At 37.6% G+C, this 16,309-nt stretch overlaps 1 protein-coding gene across 1 annotated transcript in view; it reads left to right on the top strand.

The window, feature by feature from the left end:
* Positions 1-16,309, top strand: part of SPOCK3 (SPARC (osteonectin), cwcv and kazal like domains proteoglycan 3) — a 150,788-nt gene that overhangs the window by 62,775 nt on the left and 71,704 nt on the right. The window lies entirely within an intron of this gene.

The following is a 16,309-nucleotide window of genomic DNA, read 5'->3' as shown; positions in this document are numbered from 1 at the left end:
CCATTTTTAAAAAGTGTACTAGATAACGTCCGTGCTAAATGCTCATTGAATTACTGCAAAGAAGGGAAAGCGCAGATTAAAAAGGTCCCCTGTTATCCCGTTTCTGGCTAAAATATGCATATCTTCATATGTCTGTGTGACCCTGCATTTCAAAAATTATGTTTTCTTCCTTCCCTCTCCCCTGTGGAGAATTCTCCAGCTGATCAGTTGATTGGGCTGTCAAGCAGACGTACTGCTGATTTAAAGGAAGCACGAATGGAGAGCCATTAGAACTCTCTGAAAATCTTGATTTTACACCATATAATATTAGACAGAGCTTTAATAAATAATTTGGGAAAGGGGAAGTCCGGTGGAAGTATTTTTTATTCTATTCATTATGCGCCGATCAGTATATGCATATATGCGAATATGTTTGTATTAATTCCATTGGGATATGCAAATATGCACATATACGGATCAATGCATAATCATTTAAAAATAAAATATTCCAGCGGATATGCCCTGTCTACCCTCCATTTTATCCTGAGACACAGAGGAGAGGCCAGTCAGGATGGTGGGAGGAAGAAATCTCGGGACCAGCATGTCTGTGTGGAGATCTGCACTGAGGTCCCAGGGGTTCTTTTTTCTCTCTCTTTTAAACCTATATTATGACCCCGTCTGGAAATGCCCTAAGGGCCATGGATTGAAAACTCAATGTTAAAACATAAATTTTTATTTTAGGGCTGTCTAGAAAAGCTGTATGAGCCAAGGGAGTTGTTAATGATTATCACGCAATGTACCTATGTAATGTTAATTTTGTGTTTAAAAAGTTGACAACCAGTACAAATGGGTTTGAACAAGAGCAGGAAAATTACACAGAACAAGCCATTGTTGAGTATTTCCCATTCCAGACTTGGGCCTTAGCTGCACAGCCACCTAATATAGTTTGAAACTACCCTATATGGTATAGACTCGGAGATAAAAAAAAATATTTAATGCGTCGACTTCACTATATAAACCTACAGTTTAGATGGGACCTGGGATTTATCCTTGTTTTCCTCTCACCTGCAGTTACCTACCAGAATGAATCCTTAATTGATTGCAGATGAGAAGATTCTGGTTTAAATGCCTCTTATTTTCATAATTTCAGTCTGGCCCAGGTGTTCATATTGGTTCTTTATTTATTGTAAACCAATTTCACAAGGGGGAAACTGTGGACTTTATGGAGCCACTATTCCTTGGCAGTTGTACAATCATAGTGGATAGATGTCAGGATGAGTACCTTCATTATCAAACTTCTCTTCATGCATGCAAGTGCATCAATTTGCCAGTCTGTGGTCTTGAGATATCCTCTCAACCCTGTTTTCTTTCACTTTGGCTGCTCTGTAATTTTGTAGTAGCATCAATTATTATATAGAGAGTGTGTGTGTGTAATATTAAATAACTACAAAACAAACAGCTCAGGAATATCAGGGTAAGGGGTAGAATGGGAGAGGAGGAGAACCCCATCCCTTGAAGTCACTTTACTGATGGCATTGCACCAAGGCTACAAGGGTTACAAGAAAGTTGCAGGATTGTGAGGTATTTGTGAGTTTTGCCCATCGGTATAAGAAGACTTCTATTCCTGGGAAGGAGACAGACTGGCAGTGGCATGTGCACAGCATTTTGTGATGGTCCAGCTACAGTGCTGTACAGTGCTGGTTTGCTTGCCTTTTGTGTTATACTCCCATGATACAAGCATCATGTGTAGTTTTGCCATTCATGTTGTCTGCAAACTTCATCATGCCTTCTAGATGACACCAAATTGGGAGGGATAGCCAATACTCCAGAAGACAGGAGCAAAATTCAAAATGATCTTAACAGATTAGAGAAATGGGCCAAAACTAACAAAATGAAGTTCAGCAGTGACAAATGCAAGATACTCCACTTAGGCACAAAAAACAAAATTCAAAGATACGTAATGGGGGGCGCCTGGCTCGAGAGCAGGTTGTGTGAAAAAGATCTTGGAGTCCTCATGGACAACAAGTTGAACATGAGCCAACAATGTGATGTGACGGCAAAAAAAGCCAACAGGATTTTGGCCTGGATCAATAGGAGTCTAGTGTCTAGATCCAAGGAAGTCATGCTACCCCTCTGTTCTGCATTGGTTAGACCACACCTGGAATACTGTGTCCAATTCCAGGCAGCACAGTTGATGTTGACAAGCTGGAATGTGTCCAGAGGTGGCTGACTTAAATGATCAGGGGTCTGGAGAACAGGCCCTATGAGGAGCGGCTTGGAGAGCTGTGCATGTTTAGACTGAAGAAGAAAAGGCTGAGAGAACACATGATGATCATGTATAAATATGTGAGAGGAAGTCATAGGGAGGAGGGAGTAAGCTTGTTTTCTGCTGCCCTGGAGACTAGGACATGGAACAATGACTTCAAACTACAAGAAATGAGATTCCCTCTGAACATTAGGAAGAACTTCCTGACTGTGAGAACTGTTCAACAGTGGAACTCTCTGCCCCGGAGTGTGGTGGAGGCTTCTTCTTTGGTGGCTTTTAAGCAGAGACTTAGAATGGCCATCTGTTCGGGGTGCTTTGGAATGCAATTTTCCTGCTTCTTGGCAGGGGGTTGGATTGGATGGCCCAACAGGTCTCTTCCAACTCTATGATTCTATGATTTTATGATTCCATGCCTCATGGGATAGTTATAGAAGACTGCTTTTACTTACAAAAGTTTATTTCCTCCCTAATATGGACATACTGAAAAAACATAAGGACCAAAGTAATATTTCAACAATGTTCATGAATTTCCCTTCACACATACCACATGCATGTAATACACACTTTAAAAAACATGATCTATACATTTTCCCCTTTGTCATGGTAAGGAAAACATGGATAAGAAAGCAAGGGCTGGATCAGAATTTTGTTTTGGCAGATGTAGGTAGAGGAAGGAAAAGAACAATGTCAGCTATTCAGGATTAGAGAATGGAAGATCGTTCGCCATGTTATACTCTTCTTCCATTTCCTAATCATAGTCTTGCTTTTTGGATCAGCTTTTAGAACTTCTTCTAACAACTTTGTTTGTTTTTTGTTCAAGGCACATGTGCTAAAAGCCCACCTCAAAACATTTTAGTCTAAGTATGGATTAAGATATTGTGTGTGTGTTTTTGAGGTGGGCTTTTAGCACATGTGAACCATTTTGTGTTGTTGTGTAATAAAGTACTTCTTATATTAGCTTAAATCTTCTCTAGACCAATTACCTTTTTAAAAATCTAAATAATTACTTGGTGCATTTGCTCTTAAATGACTTGTTATACTTGCTGTGGAGGCCCATCCTTCCTATGAAATCGTTAGCGGAAAATAAATAAATAATTCCTTTTAAAATTTTCATTGTCATAACACTAATCTCTCCCATGTCTAAGTAAGCTTGGATTTGCTGGATTTAAGTATGGTATGACCTATTACTGCTTACAATTTCTGTGAAGGTAGCAGCATCAGTCTAGTGTATTTTAGCTTGATTGGGAAATATATATTTGAGTGGTTGCTAATATTTCAGAGAAATGCTATATTTTCAAAGCATACATTGGGTATATGTCCTTTAAAACATTACTAAGATTTAAAATACGTATATTTTAAATATATGTATTACAGTTATATATCCAATTTAATCAATCAATTTATTTCTTAATTTTGATATACACTTTTAGACCAGGAGTGGGCAAACTAAGGCCTGGGTGGTCCTTCTAATTTTTCCTGTCCTCTTGGCATAAGGACATGGCAGCCTGCCATAGGAGGAAGGCATGCAGTGGTTGAGAGCCCTCTGGAGCCCTCTCATCCACTGCATTTCTCACTCTCCTCTCGACATAAGGACAGTGCAATCAACCCTGTCTTTGTGCCCGGAGGGTGGTTTGAGGAAGGCACCAGGTGGCTGAGAACCCTTTGGAGCACTCTTAGCTGCTGCCTATCTCATCCTCCTCCCAGCATGATACCACGAGGACAGCCCGATGATGGGGAGGAGGATTGGGGCAGTCACCTCATGTCACGCCTTCCTCCCAACATAAGGATGTGGTGAGCAGTCCCGTCGATATGCCAGGAGGACAACCTGAGGATGACCCGGGCCCTGTTCTCCCTCCTCCTGGTCCCACCCTCTCCTGGGTCCTTCCCCTCCCAGGGCTGCTACACCCAGCATGTGCCCTTCCATCCTTCCTCCCAGCATGGCTCTTCTGGTGGGGCCTGCAATGCGGCCCCAAAGCAAAAAAAAGTTGTCCATGTCTGTGTTAGACTGTCTCATGATGTCCATTTGTACAATAGAAGACTGGGGGGAGTACCACATTTGAGGAAGTTGAATCTCTGTTTTTTGAGTGAATAGTTTCTTCACTGAATGTAGATGTACAGAAGATAATATTTAAGATTTTATATTCTCTTTTGCTTGTTCCTGTGTAATGTTAACACAGCACACAACTGATAGACTATTTGGCGTTGCTTTTTAAATATGCAAATAAACATGTCTGTGCTCTATGATCTAATTTGAGGTAGTAATGAAACAGGACAATTATGGTACCACAACAGGCTCTTTGTGAGGCACTTCCCTTGCTAACTTCACTAAGATTTTTGTGTGAAATTATTATCCTGCATGGCAGTCTTCCCACCTATATTCTTACTGTTAACATGTCAGCAAAACTGCCACAATAAGCTATTTAAAGTAAATAAGTTATAAACATTCCTTTATTCAATTTATATTGCAGTGAATTTTTCTTTTTTTCTCACAGAAGACAGAATATAGCATGGGAACATTAGATTGGTCTTGTATTAACAATGGTACAAAAATGTGTTAGATAAATTTAGTAAATCTATGCATTCAAGAGATTGTATGGACTTACTAAAATTGCCTAACATACCATATATACTCGAGTATAAGCCAACCTGAATATAAGCTGAGACACATAATTTTACCACAAAAAACTGGAAAAATGTATTGACTCGACTATCAGCCGAGAGTAAGAAATGCAGCAGCTTCTGGTCAATTCCAAAATAAAAAATAGATACCAATAAAATTACATTAATTGAGGCATCCATATGTTCAATGTTTTTGAATATTTACATAAAACTAAATATTCCAGTGGTCCAACTCTGATTAAACCGTTATTCTTCATTGTAAATGTGCTTTTGTATCCTTCCAATAATAATAAAAAGAGTAAAATAATAAATGTAATAATAACAGTAATAAAGTAAAATAATAAATGTAATAATAATAAAGAGTAAAATAATAAATGTAATAAGAATAGTGTAAAATAACAAATATAATAAAAATAAGAAATAGGATAAAATAATAATAATAATAATAATAATAATAATAACAAAATAATGTAAATATAATAATAATATAGTGTAAAATAATAAATGCAATAAAATAATACTAATAACTAAAATAATAAATAACCTTGACTCAAGTATAAGCCGAAGGGAACTTTTTCAGCCTTAAAAAGGGTTTGAAAAGCTAGGCTTATACTCAAATATATACAGTAAAACTACATTTTTGTTTTTTAACCAATAGAATTTTGACTTTATTATTGTCGACCACAGAACTAATTAGTACAAAGACACAGTAGTCGAAAAACATATTTTGAAACATTGACTTTTAAAACTATTGAATTTATTTCTGAGATACAGATGCATCAATAAACTACAGGGTTTTCTTTTTTAGGAATAACAGCCTTTATTTTTTATGGATCCATTTCTTTGTCTGACACTATTGATAGTATCAGCAATCTGAGGCATCTCCAAAATTTTGATAGCTTGACAACCTGCAAAAAAGTTGTTCTTCTCCAATGGATGAGATTTTGTTTATGTCATGTCTCTGTACTTTGGAGGTCCTTCTAGAACCTCAGAGTGCTAGTATGAGTGTAAGCACTAATGCCAGTCTTCTTTATTCCCTACAATTTGGGTTAGTTACATCTTTGTCTTTGTCTCATTCAACCTTAGAGTAACATTCAAAAAACTTGGCAGCTCTCTCCGCTTTCCTAGGACAGTGTGATGTCTGTAGTTTGAAAAGGGGGAAGAGTTCCTGCCAGACTTTTTAATAAACTGTTTTTCAGTGACAACTTGGTGAGTGCATTTGTCAATTCTTGTGAATTATAAATGATATGGAAGAGTTCTGAGGAAGTAGCATCTTCTTTACTCCTTTATTCTATGCTTAATGCACAGTCAGCCTAAATTTAATCTGTAGCTTCCAACAAACATGGCTTTCTTGATTTACTGAAACATGGAGACAGATTGAGATGGCAGCTGAATTCTGTACTGTCAAAAATGTGGCTCTAACATTGTTTGTGTCTTCATTCCAACAGTTCTAGGTGCTACTTGGAAATTTGCATTTAAAGCACAAAGCAGACAGTTGGATTAAGCTTTACTATATACTTCTCTATTTCATTTTAAAATTCATTGCAGACTATAGGGCTTCAATATACTGAGGTTTTCCCCTTTCCTGCATTTATCATCTACCACAAAGTGATAAATGTATCATCTATCACAAGGTATCTTCCCAGAACCCATGGAAGGCTTTACTATGTTGCCAATCATGGCACTGGAATTTGGTTGCATAGTATTGAAATGTCTAGTAGTTAAACTCTTTAAAAGCACAATTTTTGTGCTTTAAGCAAGGTGCAAACTCACTATCTATTTGTGAACAAGTTACATTAGAGCACTGTTTCTCAACCTGGGAGTCAAGACACCTTGGGGTGTTGTGAGGGGGTGTTAGAGGGGTCGCCAAAGACCATCAGAAAACACAGTATTTTCTGTTATTCATGCTGGTTCTGTGTGGGAAATTTGGCCCAATTCTGTCATTGGTGGGGTTCAGAATGCTCTTTGTAGGTGAATTATAAATCCCAGCAACTGCAACTTCCAAATGTCAAGATCTATTTTTCCCAAAATTCACCAGTGTTTTACATTTGGGCATATAAAGCATCCATGCTAAGTTTGGTCCAGATCCATAATTGTTTGAGTCCACAGTGCCCTCTGGATATAGATAAACTACAACTCCAAAACTCAAGGTCAGTGCCCACCAAACCTTTCCAGTATTTTCTGTTGGTCATGGGAGTTCTGTGTGCTAAGTTTGGTTCAATTCTGTCATTGGTGGAGTTCAGAATGCTCTTTGATTCTGGGTGAACTATAAATCCCAGCAACTACAGCTCCCAAATGACAAAATTAACCCCCCCCCCCCACCCAAACCTCACCAGTATTCAATTTTGGGCATATCGGGTATTTGTGCCAGATTTGGTTCATTGAATGAAAATACACCCTACATATCAGATATTTGCATTACAATTCATAACAGTAGCAAAATTACTGTTATGAAGTAGCAACAGAAATAATTTTATGGTTGGGGGTCACTACAACTTGAGGAACTGTATTAAGGGGTCACGGCATTAGGAAGGTTGAAAAGCACTGCATTAGAGCATATATCTTGCTTAAATGAAATGGGCCTTTGAAGGAAGAGCATTCAGGAGGAAATCAGTGGTACTGGCAACAAAATATCCTTAGGGGCCTCTGTGGGTTCCCTTAACAAAGATTTGTAGCATTAGCTTAAGAAGTGTGTCAGTTTTATTTGAGTGTTCGAGGTTTTTTGTGAATTAGAAATGAGCTAGATGGCATTGATAGAGCTTTGCAACATTTAAAAAGTGTAGACAGAAATTCATATTGTTCCTGTGACCATATGTATGCAATACATTATCCTGTACACTTTATTTCTAGATTATCAATGTTTTCAATGCTTAGGCAGAGCACTTTATTGAATAAAATCATTATACAAAGTCACTGGAGTAATTCCTTTAGCATAGAGGCTGCTTTTTGTTGCTCAGTAGAAATACCCCAGAGGAACAGTAAAGTATTCTCATGTAACTCAGAAGATATGAAATGACATTTCCAGAGAGGACAGATACCTTGCGGATATTGTTTTTTGTGTCACTGGATACATTAAGGAGGCTTTTCTAATCCATAGCATTTGGCTTTTACAATACATTTATTTTTCTGTGGAAGCATTTGCACAGAAGCAGGAATAAAACTGTTTCACCTTAATATCTCCTTGAATTATTCATTCTTTCATCAGCTTTGTTATGCCATAATTGTTCTGTCTGCAGATTTACATTACACATTTAGTACCAAATGGGTTAACTTCACCAGATTCTTCATACCTAATTCTAGTGTACTGGGGGCTGTGGTGGTGCAGCGGGTTAAACTGCTGAGCTGCAGAACTTGCTGACTGAAAGGTTGGCAGTTCAAATCCATGGAATGGGGTGAGCTCCCATCATTAGCCCCAGCTTCTGCCAACCTAACAGTTTGGAAACATGCAAATGTGAGTAGATTAATAGGTATTCTCCAGTGGGAAGGTAACGTAACGCCATACAGTCATGCTGGCCACATGACCTAGGAGGTGTCTATGGACAATGCCGACTCTTCTGCATAGAAATAGAAATGAGTACCATCCTCCAGAGTTGGACTCGACTAGACTTAATTTCAGGGGAAACCTTTACCTTTAATTCTGGTGTTGCCTTTTCTCTTTATACATTTTACACTTAATTGGATAGACACACAGGGTTGTACACAATGGGTCCAGAATACAAGGCACCTTAAATCTCCAAGTGTTGTGGGGGAAATCCTGGAGAACTGCTGTTTATTTCATGGTAAACAATATTGAAATTGATTGACTAGTTATCTGACTGGAGTGATGCGACATTCTCCATTTAGAAAGGGAAGGACTACTTCATGATCTGTTGATATGACTATACATCTGAAACTGCAAACTTCCATCATTTTATTTTTTTAAATGGGGGTAAATGGGTGAAGAATGAAAATATTCTTATTCATCCAGAGTGCATATTCTTTTGTACTCTGAGGTCTTTTGCAATGTTTTTTCTGCTTAGTACATTGACCCAGTCCAAGTATAGCTTTTTAAAAGGAAATTATTTGCTTAAAATTACAATAATGTAAATGGTCTAGGTTGCAGAGCTCACCTAATACTTAGCAGTGGTTCTACAACCTTGATGAGCAGCAATACGTTCTTTTTTGAGAACTTCGGGGATGTGGCAGTGGAAATATTTTGATTATAGGATGATTAGCTTCCATAAAACCATATGCTGGACCAAACTTGGGAGGTTTTCCACTTATAAGGATGTCTGAAACACCTGATTTTACTTATTCCATTAGAGATTCCCATACTTTTGCACTTTCTCTATTCTTGTTTCATTATTATTTGATTAATTCTTATATTTCTTTATTTCTCAAGATGTGAAACTGATTAATATAAGCCACACTGGAAGAGAACTGGTTTTTATTTACCAAAGCATATAATGTTATTTCATGGAACTTCCTTAATTACAATTACAGTTTACAAACTTATTCTCGCTGCTGTGTACCTGTTCAGTTGCAATTAAAGCATTGTGAGTGTCATACTTTATACTAACATATATAAGTTGCAGACATTTTGGATGATGCTGAAATAAAATGAATATAGAACAGATATTTTCACCATTCCTAAACCTTGATTCAACTTTAATTTTATCAATTATTTTTTCAAAAGTCACCAATACTCAATCTTTGAAAGTCTTCCAAAAGAACGTTATGTTTATGGAAATAAATTGGTAAAGCTGCTTTCAGTTATACCTTTTCATATACTGTACTAAATAGATGTTGATTTTATGCAACATCTTACAAAGTTAGGAGCAGTTGGCAGATAAATGTTACTTAGTTACATGTAAATACATGATCTAATCTCTTACATAACAGACAATACGAATTTAATTTTGGCTCAGATAACTGTGGTCCAGATCCCAGTTTCATTGTACAAATGACTACTGCAACATGCTCTACGTGGAGATGCCTTTGAAGCCTGTTTGGAAGCTTCAAGTGATACAATGGGTGACAGCCAGATTCCTCACTGGAATGGCGTACAAGGAGCATACAACTCCCCTGTTGTGTCAGGTCCGCCAGCTGCCACTCTGCTACCAAGCACAATTCATAGTGCTGGCTTTAGCCTATAAAGCCCTAAACAATTCTGGCCTAGCTTCCATGTCCAAATGTATCTGCTTCTAGGAACCATCTTGGAGATTAAGATCCTCTGGGAAGGCGCTTCTCTTGGTCCCATCTCCTTCACAGGCATGGTTGGTGGTGGTGGTGGTGGTGGGGGGGGGGTGAGAGACAGGACCTTCTCAGTGGTGATCCCTCAGCTGTGGAACTCCCTCCCCAGTGATATTCAATCAGTTCCTTCTCCCTTCAGAAACAAAGTAAAACCATGGCTATGGGATCAAGCTTTTGTAGAACAACAGCAGTGCAATAAATGAATGTAGAATCTCTGGAATGAGAACTGGAATGGCTCTGGATTACAGCTTTAAACTGTGTGATTTTGATAATTGATGTCATTGTTTTTAATGTAAATGTTTGTTTAATTGCATGTTGTTTTTGTGGCAATGAATTGTTGCCAATGTGTGAGGCTGCTCTGAGTCGCCCTCAGGGTTGAGAAGGGTGGGGCACAAAACTGGTAAATAAATAAATAAATCTCAAGGATATTTGAAGTGATTATAATATGATTCCCAATGAATTTCCCTCTCCACCAAGTAGCTTCACCACGTCTGTCCTTTTCTCAGAATTGTATTAAGGATATAGATGAATAACTTTAAAAAAGAAACTTCTTTAATCACTGATAACTTTTGTTTTCTAGAGGTAATATCCAAAATGCAGGGCAAGTTTATGAAAAGATATTGGAAGTGTGTTGTGCTTTTTTTTTTGCCTCAATAAAAGTATCACTGTTTTGTAGATTTTTGGATGCTGATGCATTTTGCTATGTGGCCAACAACAGCCACCCTTGAACATAAGACAATGAATTCTTGATCTGTTTACAGAACCTATTATGCTAATTAATTAGTCTTGATGTTGGCTGCCAACCATATAAAGAAGCAAAACTGTTTCTTGTTTGTCCAGGATGAGGGTGCAGAATTTATGATTATAACAGAATGAGTTTCTTGATAGTGTTGTAAAGCTTTCCATTATATTTCTTTTGGTGATTTTTAATTTTCTTAGCACTTAATACTTGGAAATTTTCTGTCTTTGTTTTGTTTTGTTTTACTATTTGCTCAGTGATTTAGTTTGTGACCATTAGTAAGTGTGACGTTAGGCATGTAACACATACATACTGGGGAGAAAAATCAGCCAAGGCATGAACTTCTGGCTGCAAAAGTGAGGCTGATTGAACAATTAAAGCATCCTACCAATTCATAAAAATAAATTTTCACAGCTGGGGAATTTCAGCTACAAAGAAGATTTTCTGTGTGTAAGAAATGGTGCTGCAAATCTAAAACTCATTGCCTCTTTGTGCAATATCAACAAATATAGGATGTGTGTTCATTGTTAGGTTAAGGCCACATAGACCAGCAATAAAAGCTGTGCAACATAAGAAAGTACAGTTTTTCTCTCTTGTCATCTGAGTGTGCCCTTTGCAAAAGCAAGGGTTGCAGTGGTAAAAGTCTACACACACATACCTTTTTAATGAACACTCCATAAAGCCTGAATCTCTTCCAGTAGACCTTTCCCTCACCCAGAATTATACTTTAATATACTATCTGAACGGTTTGCTTGAATGTGAAGTTAAGTCGTGTATGCTTTTACAAAGGAAGAAGCATTTTTGGACTCAGTGGGTTTTATTTCTGAGGAGAAATGTATGTGTTGGAAGCTTTAAAATATGTATTTTACAGTTTATGCTATAGTAAATGCCACATTATATTTTCATTTGATATAGATGCATCTCTGGGCCAAAACAGTTATGGATAACTTGATTACATATAAAACTTTCAATGGATGATTAGTTATTTTTAAATGTGCTTGTATTAAAGACTCTTTTACATACTCTGTTCGTGTATGGATTTCAATGTAGGTTATCTACCCCAGATGGCTAGTGCCATAGGATTCAGCCTTCTGTATTTTACAGAAACAGCTCTTACTAAAATAATAAACAATCTGCTTTAGGTCAAGTGAAAAGACCCATAGTCGGTCCTTATTCTCCTTGATTGCTCTGCAGACATTGGCAAAGTTTATCAGGCTGTCTTATAGGACTTAGTTCAAGATCAAGGGTTTACTAACTCTGTCCTCTGCTGATACACATTCTGTCTCTCAGGTGCATCAATATGGTAGCTGGGGGGGGGGGGTCACATATCTTCTTCCCCTCTCCCTTTCTGTTGTGGTTCTACAAGTTTCAGTTCTGGGCCCTTTGTTGTTTTCTCTTTGTACACTATCATTAGGTCATCTTATTAATTCATATTGTTTTCAATATTATCTTTATGCTGATTATATTCATCTGTATTTCTCCACTTCAGAAAATCAAACATCATATTGCAGCATGCCTTTTAGCTATTCCAGAATGAAGGCTTTGTTATCTCCTAAAACTTGGCATAGCAAAGACAGAGCTACTTATTTTTCCTCCGGGATTATCTTTACAACATACATTCTCCCATGCTGTTAATGATACTCTCATTTTCCTTGTTAAAAAAGCATGTACCCTTGGCTACCCCCCCCCCTCTATTTTGCCTCCCCCCCCCCCCCCAGATTGAAGCTGTAACAAAGATGTCAATATTTTCTTTCTATTATTGCCAAAATTATACCTTTTCTTTCTGCTTCCTTCTGCTCTGGTAATTTTTCACCTTGAATATTGTTAACTTATTTTGCTCCGGTTTCCACTCAACGCTCTGCTGCTAAGGTTATCTTTTTAACCCACTTTTCAATGTGTCTTCTTTGGTTACCCATTCCTTCTGGAGTCAGTATAAATATCTTATGTTAAGATTCAAAGCCCTCTTCAACCTTGTTCCCCATATTTTTCAACCCTTATCTCTTTTCACTAGACTTGTCCAAACCTGTTCTCCAGGAATACTAGGCCTATCATCCAATGAAGGATTTCTGCTTCCTTGGCTTGGTTTTGTTGTTCCTCACTCTATGCCCATAATCTTGGAATTCCCTCACTGGCCATTGACTTTTATAGTACAGAGTTGTGATCTTACTAGGTGAAGAAAATCACATCATTGTACCATGTTCTTTATTACTGTATATGTATATGTATATGTATATATGTATATATAGACACACACACACACACACACGGCATTGAATCATTGCCTTTATATGTAAGCCGCCTTGAGTCTCCTACAGTGTTGAGAAAGGTGAGGTATAAATATGACAAATAAATAAATACATATTTTGTACTACAGGTCAGCAGTATACTGTTTTCAAGTTCTAATGTTGATCATGTATTTCATGTAGCATCCCATTTTAGCTGGTTGAAGAAGGGAGCTGTCCTTGGTCCTTACTTCCATAATATCCTCTGGTAATAAAGCAAATCAACAGAAATCTGAAAGACGTACTAGAAATCCCAAAAGAGAGTGGATAAAATAGAATGGCAACACAAAGTTTGTAGGTAGTTAATTGAAACTATATGTAAGAAGGTAACCCTGCAAGTTTTCGTTTTTTCCTAACATTATGTTATCAAAATAATCAAATTACTTGCATAGATCCTTGCATAGTAATTTATACTTTTGGATTTTGGCTTAAATATAAGTAGCAGATTTGCAGCATGATTGAAACAAGCTGCTAAATATTTTAAAATATAACTTTTCTGTCCTTTTCGGTTTCCTAACTCTTGGCAAGACTGCCTGGGAATGATGAGAGTTGAAATTGTCCATCATTGTGTGTCAGAAATATAATCAAGTTTTGTTGTGCAAAGAAGTTTGTTAGACAACAGAATCTGAGTCATCCTTGAACTTTGTGTGAAAGTTAGTCCTTTCAGTATCTCTTTTTAAAAAACTTTGAACAACTGAAGTAACTATGTCATGGTTAGTCCTGTTTAGAGCAGAGCACTGAATAGAGTGGATCTTCACAGTGAATCTAGTTCATCACCTAAAACCTGCAGGGAAAGGGAAAGAGCTGATTTAGTAATTTGTGTACTACATATATATGCATGCATGCATGTGTGCATGCTTGTGTTTGGGCCCTTATTTATTTATTTATTTATTTATTTATTTATTTATTTATTTACAGTATTTATATATTGCTTTTCTCACCCCTAGGGGAACTCAAAGCGGTTTACACATAGATAATGGCAAAATTCAATGCCGTACAACTACAATAGTAAAACCACACATTAGACACAAATCATATTAACACAGTACATCACCAAATATCAAAACAATTATTAAAACCATAAAACAATATCAGCAGTCAAGTCGCCATTCCAGTCCTTGTCCCATTAAAAGCTGCATAGATCTATTGTCCAAAGGCCTGGTCCCAGAACCAAGATTTTATTTTTTTCCCTAAAAGTCAGGAGCAAGGGAGCAGATCTTACCTCCTTTGGGAGTGTGTTCCATAGGCAAGGGGCCACAGCCGAGAAGGCCCTGCTCCTCATCCCTGCCAGATGCATTTGCACTATTGATGGGAGCGAGAGCAGGGTCTCCCCGGATGATCTTAAATTACGAGATGGGACATAGGTGCATATGCGTTCGGACAAGTAAGCTGGGCCAAAACCATGTAGGTCAAAACCAGCACTAATCCTCTGTACCTGTATTTGCTCATTTAATGCACCATTGAATATAATGTGCACCTCAATTTTCAAAGCCCTGAAACCAAATAAAGCATTTGTCAACAAATGTAATGTGCAGTAGCAAAAGGTGTACTCTTTGTAATATGCCCATAATAGTGGCTGCCTGTTTTGAATTCCTCCTTTAAAAACAATTGTGTTGGAACACCAATGTTTTCAGCAATGGAAATGAAACCTTGAGGTGCATCTATGTTGTAGAATGAATCCACTTTAACTGCCTTGATTCAATGCGGTGGAATAATGCGGACTGTACTTTTACAAGGCCTTGAGCCTTCTCTGCCATAAAGTGTATGAATGCATCATTGAACTACAAATCCCAGGATTACATAGCATTAAGCTATGACAAGTAAATTCCAGATAACATCCCTAAAGAGAAGCTCCAAGTGCTCCCTGAAGCAGCTTCCCCTATTGCTTTGGTTCAGGTGTATTTATTTATTTATTTATCATGTCAGAAGTGAATTTAGGGTACAGTTATAATGTATTTAATGTACAAAGTGTTTGGGAGTAAAAATATCTAGTTACACAAATATAATGTGCATCCCAATTCTGGCAAGGTAATTTAGCCCAAAAAGATGAGTGGTAGATTCAAGTAAATAGAGTAGATATTCTTTTTGAACACCGTGGAGAAAAGCGGAATATAAATTGAAATAATAATATAAGAAATTAATTTCATGTACTGTGACATGTGGACAATTTGTTTGTCTTCTCAAATTAATGTATGTAAAGTGAGTACGAATCTAATCTATACTTCTAACATGTCATGTTTCACCACAGAGTACTTCAAAATATAATATGACAGTTGTAACTTAGGCTGAATCCTCACCAGCTAAATAAGGTGTTCTTACTTTGATGCCTGGTTCCTCCATTTTTAAAGGAATTTGCTTCTTTTTGGTATTGATGTGATTTAAGAAGAAAAAAAAACCTTTCTTTCCGCAATTATGAGAGGAAATTGTTTTTTAAGATGTGTGCTCTAAACTCAAAATCTGAATTGAGATGGGATTTAGAGGATAGGACAGGTTGGGGTGAGAGGTGACCTTGACATCCTTGTCCAACAAGTATGATGGTCCCACCATTTTTTGTTAATGTTCAGCTGTTTCACAAGCTAAGGATGAATGAGTCAAGTGGAAAGTGAGCAGCACTATTTTGTCTACATTTATCCCCCCGTTCTCCTCCAAGTACTGCAATAGCATGGACTCCAGTCACTGGATCATATCATTTATTAGCCCAGTGTATTAAGATGTGGTCATGTAGAGAAACTGGGGTAGGGTGGTCTTCATTTTCCCCCTCCTGTGGCTATTAAAAGCAACAGGTCCACATGGGAATCTCCTTGAGGACCAAGTTCAAGTTCACTTTCTTACGGTCAATGACCAGTTCGAGAAAAGAGGGACATAGTCCCGTAAAACCATATCATGGTTAAGGGTTGAGAGATTTAAAACCTTGAGGACCAAGCACCAGATCCAGTGAAAGATCTTGAGGGGCAGGATGGCAAGGTGAATATCAGGAGTCCAAGAATTTAGAACTGCAGGCCTAATCGGGGGGGGGGGGGGGGGGGGGGAGGGAAGACTCTCTCAGCTTTGGAAAAAAAGGCAAAAGCAAGCCCTCTCTGAACAGACCTTGGTTGGAAAACCAAATATGTTTGTCTTGAAGGCATGCAGCAACAGCAATATACTAATCAATATTAGGATACGTTTTAGTCTATTGTGGATTTAATTACTATT

This window comes from Anolis sagrei, chromosome 5 (genome assembly GCF_037176765.1).
Source record: "Anolis sagrei isolate rAnoSag1 chromosome 5, rAnoSag1.mat, whole genome shotgun sequence".
In the NCBI taxonomy this organism is placed as follows: Eukaryota; Metazoa; Chordata; class Lepidosauria; order Squamata; family Dactyloidae; genus Anolis; species Anolis sagrei.
This window is presented reverse-complemented; position numbering and strand designations above follow the sequence as displayed.